This window comes from Nicotiana sylvestris, chromosome 12, assembly GCF_000393655.2.
Source record: "Nicotiana sylvestris chromosome 12, ASM39365v2, whole genome shotgun sequence".
NCBI lineage: Eukaryota > Viridiplantae > Streptophyta > Magnoliopsida > Solanales > Solanaceae > Nicotiana > Nicotiana sylvestris.
The window spans coordinates 123041139-123046358 of record NC_091068.1 but is presented as its reverse complement, the minus strand read 5'-3'; positions in this window follow the sequence as shown (position 1 = coordinate 123046358).

The window sequence follows — 5220 nt, the reverse complement described above, 5'->3', positions numbered from 1 at the left end:
TTTGTGGAGGCTGGACAGGTTCACCAAGCTCTTCACTACTACATTCAGCGGTGCTTCTTTTGAGGATCCCCAGGATTTCTTATATAGCTGCCACGAGGTTCTTCAAAACATGGGTATTGTTGAGACCAATAGGGTCAATTTTGCCACCTTTCGCCTATCTGGATCCGCCAAGACTTGGTGGAGAGATTATTGCTTAGCCAGACCAGCAGGGTCGCCGTCTTTGACTTGGGAGCAGTTTTCAGAGTTATTTTTGGAGAAGTTTCTCCCCGTTATTCAGAGAGAGGCTTTTCGGAGGCAGTTCGAGCGCCTCCAGCAGAGTTCCATGACGGTCACTCAGTATGAGACCAGGTTCATTGATCTAGCTCTCCATGCTCTTGTTATACTCCCCACCGAGAGAGAGAGAGAGAGGGTGCGGAGGTTTATTGATGGTTTCATCCAGCCGATTCATCTCCAAATGGCTAGGGAGACTGAGAGTGAGATCAGCTTTCAGGAGGCGGCCAATGTGGCCCGCAGAGTTGAGATGGTTCTGTCACAAAGGAGGTGGTCATGGGTCGGATAAGAGGCCCCGTCATTCAGGAAGATTCAGTGGTATCTCGTCTAGAGGTAGAGATTCATATGGTAGAGGCCATCCTCCTAGGCCCTTTCAGTCAGCTCTCCAGGTCTCTCATGGTACTTCAGGTGGTCGTGGTTCTCAGACGCACTATTCTGATTAGCAGCCTTACAGTGCACCACCAGCTTCCATCAGTGCACCGCCGCTTCAGAGTTTCCGAGGTGGTCATTCAGGTCGATAGGGTCAGCAGCCGAGAGCTTGTTACACTTGTGGTGATACAGGTTACATTGCTAGGTTTTGCCCTCGAGCACCAGGTAGCTCTCAGCACCAGGGTTCTCGTGCTATAGTACAGGCACCGGGCGTTCCACAACCCGCCCAACCAGTTAGAGGTAGGGGTAAAGGTGCTAGAGGTGGAGGTAGAGGTCCTAGAGGTGGAGCTCAGGCTGCCAGAGGTGGAGGCCAGCCAGCAGCAGGCCGTCCCAGAGAGGTAGTTCAGGGTGGTGGGGCACAACCCCGATGTTACGCCCTTCCAGCTAGGCCCGAGGCTGAGGCTTCAGATATAGTCATTACAGGTACCATTCTGGTTTGTGATAGAGATGTTTCAGTGTTATTTGATCCAGGGTCTACGTATTCGTATGTGTCCTCTTATTTTGCACCGTACCTGGTTCTGCCTAGTGATCCACTGAGTATTCTTGTTTATGTGTCTACACCGGTGGATGATTCTATTGTGGTCGATCGAGTTCATCATTCTTGTATTGTGGTGATTGGGGGTCTTGAGACCCGTGTTGATTTGTTGCTTTTAGACATGGTCGACTTTGATATTATATTGGGAATGGACTGGTTATCCCCGTATCATGCTATCTTGGATTGCTATGTCAAGACTATGACCCTAGCTTTACCGGATTTGCCCCGTTTAGAGTGGAGAGGGACTTCTGGTCATTCTACCCGCAGTGTTATCTCGTACGTGAAGGCTTGGCGTATGGTCGAGAAGGGGTGTTTGGCCTATTTTGCTTATGTTCGCGATTCCAGTGCTGAGGTTCCCTCTATTGATTCGGTGCTCGTGGTTCGTGAGTTTCCTGATGTTTTCCCTTCAGACCTACCGGGTATGCCACCTGACAGGGATATTGATTTCTGCATCGATTTGGTTCCGGGCAATCAGCCCATTTCTATTCCGCCATATCGCATGGCCTCACCGGAGTTGAAAGAGTTGAAGGAGCAGTTGCAAGACTTCCTTGAGAAGGGTTTCATTAGACCCAACGTTTTGCCTTGGGGTGCACCGGTGTTGTTTGTCAAGAAAAAGGATGGTTCGATGAGAATGTGCATTGATTACCGACAGTGGAACAAGGTCACCATCAAGAATAAGTATCCACTGCCGAGGATTGATAATTTGTTCGATAAGCTTCAGGGTGCCAAGGTATTTTCAAATATAGACTTGAGATCTGGCTACCATCAGTTGAGGATTAGGGTATCTGATGTCCCTAAGATAGCTTTTCGCACTCGGTATGGACATTACGAATTCTTGGTCATGTCATTTGGGTTGACAAATGCCCTAGCAGCTTTTATGGATTTGATGAACCGAGTGTTCACGCCTTATTTGGACTCGTTCGTGATAGTCTTCATTGATGATATTCTGGTATATTTTTGCAGCCAGGAAGAGCACGAGCTGCATCTTAGAGTGGTTCTTCAGACTTTGAAAGATAGTCAGCTATATGCGAAGTTCTCGAAGTGTGAGTTCTGGTTAAGTTCAATTGCATTCCTGGGTTATGTCGTATCAGTAGAGGGTATTCAGGTTGACCCGAAGAAGATTGAGGCAGTCAAGAACTAGCCTAGACCAGCATCAGCTACAGAGATTCGGAGTTTCTTGGGGTTGGCAAGCTACTATCGTCGGTTCGTAGAGGGGTTCTCATCTATTGCAGCCCCGATGACCAGGTTAACCCAGAAGGGTGCCCAGTTCAGATGGTCAGATGAGTGTGAGGCGAGCTTTCAGAAGCTCAAGATAGCTATGACTACGGCACCGGTGCTGGTTTTGCTCACACGTTCAGGGCCTTATACAGTCTATTGTAATGTTTCCCGTATTGGGCTTGGCATAGTGTTGATGCAGGATGACAAGGTCATTGCCTATGCTTCTAGGCAGTTGAAGATTCATGAGAAGAACTATCCAGTGCATGATTTGGAGTTGGCAGCCATTGTTCACGCATTGAAGATTTGGAGGCACTATCTGTACGGTGTGACGTGTGAGGTGTATACTGATCACAAGAGTCTTCAGTACTTGTTCAAGCAAAAGGAGTTGAATTTGAGGCAGAGAGGGTGGTTGGAATTGTTGAAAGATTATGATGTCACCATTTTATATCACCCGGGGAAGGCCAATGTGGTGGCCGATGCTTTGAGTAGGAAGTCAGCTAGTATGGGCAGTCTTGCTTTTATTCCGGTCAGTCAGAGGTCGCTTGCTTTGGATGTTCAGGATTTGGACAATCGATTTGTGAGGTTGGATATTTCTGAGCCTAGTACGGTGTTAGCTTGCACGGTCACTCGTTCTTCGTTATTGGAGCGTATCTGTGATTGGCAGTTTGATGATCCCCATTTGTATGTCCTTAGAGACACGATGCAGCGTGGAGGTGCCAAGCAGGTTACCTTAGATGATGATGGAGTTTTGAGATTGCAGGGAAGAGGTGTGCCCAATGTTGATGGGATTCGAGAGTTGATCTTAGCGGAGGCCCATAGTTCCCGGTAATCGATTCATCCGACGCCGCGAAGATGTATCAGGATTTACCGCAGCATTATTGGTGGCATAGAATGAAGAAGGATATTGTGGCATATATGGCGCGGTGTTTGAATTGTCAGCAGGTTAAGTATGAGCATCAGAGGCCTGGTGGTTTATTTTAGAGGATTGAGCTTCCCGAGTGGAAGTGGGAGAGGATCACTATAGACTTCGTTACTGGACTTCCGTTGACCAAGAAGAAGTTCGATGCAGTTTGGGTCATTGTTGATAGGCTGACCAAGTCAACGCATTTCATTCTTGTGGCAGTCTCCTATTCATCCGAGAGGTTAGCTGAGATCTATATCCTGGAGATTGTTCGCCTTTATGGTGTGCCGATATCTATCATTTCGGACCGAGGTACGCAGTTTACTTCGCGCTTCTGGAGAGCAGTTCAGCGAGAGTTGGGCACCCAGGTTGAGTTGAGTACAATATTTCATCCTCGGACGGACGGGCAGTCCGAGCGGACTATTCAGATATTGGAGGATATGCTTCGAGCTTGTGTTATTGACTTTGGAGGTTCGTGGGATCAGTTCTTGTCTTTAGCAGAGTTTGCCTACAACAACAGCTACCAGTCGAATATTCAGATGGCTCCTTATAAGGCTTTATATGGTAGGCGGTGTCGATCTCCGGTTGGATGGTTTGAGCCGGGAGAGGCTCGGTTGATGGGTAAATATTTGGTTCCAGAGGCCTTGGACAAGGTCAGGATCATTCAGGATAGGCTTCGTACAGCTCAGTCCAAGCAAAAGAGCTATGTAGATCGTAAGGTTCGAGATGTAGCTTTCAAGGTTGGTGAGCGGGTATTGCTCCGAGTGTCGCTTATGAAGGGCGTGATGAGATTTGGGAAGAAGAGCAAGCTTAGCCCTAGGTTCATTGGTCCGTTTGAGATTCTTGATCGAGTGGGAGAGGTGGCTTATAGACTTGCCTTTCCACCGAGCTTATCAGCCGTGCATCCAGTTTTTCATGTGTCCATGCTTTGGAGGTATCATGGCGATCCAGCCCACATGTTAGATTTTAGCACTGTCCAGTTGGACAAGGACTTGTCCTATGAGGAGGAGCTGGTAGCTATTCTAGACCGGCAAGTTCGTCAGTTAAGATCCAAGAGTTTCCCTTCTGTTCGTGTTCAGTGGAGAGGTCAGCCTCCTGAGGCATCAACTTGGGAATCCGAGTCCGATATGCGGAGCCGTTATCCTCATTTATTCCCCGACTCAGGTACTTCCTTCTTCTGTCCGTTCGAGGACGAACGGTTGTTTTAGAGGTGGAGAATGTGACGACCCAAAGGGTCATCACCTATTTTCTTACCCATTCCGTGCTTCTGAGGCCTTGAAAACCTCATTTTTAGTCATCTCAATTTACGTGCACAGTCCGGGCATGTAGCCGGAAAGCTTAAATATGAAATTCTGTGAAAAAAGCTAAAATTTTATATTAAAATAAGTAAATTTGACTCCGATCAATATTTTGGGTAAATGGACCCGGACCCGTGATTTGACGGTCCCGGAGGGTCCATAGGAAAATATGGGACTTGGGCGTATGCCCGGAATCGAATTCCGAGGTCCCAAGCCCGAGAAATGAATTTTTGAGTAAAATTATTTTTCTAAAATTTATAAAGAAAATTGAAATGAAAATTGGTTAGAACGTGTTGGTATTGGGCCCGTATTTTGGTTCCGGCACCCGCTACAAGTCTTATATGTAGTTTAAGATATTTCTGTGAAGTTTGGTTAAAATTGGACGTCATTTGACGTGTTTCGGACTTAAAACTCTAAATTTCAAAGTTTATGAAGTTTGAAGAAAAACTAGTGATTTTGAGGCTTGATTCATTGTTTTTGATGTTATTTTGACAATTTGATCGTGCGGTTAAGTTCGTAGGATGTTGTTGAGTTAGTGCATGCGATTGGTTAGGAGCCCCGAGGGCTCG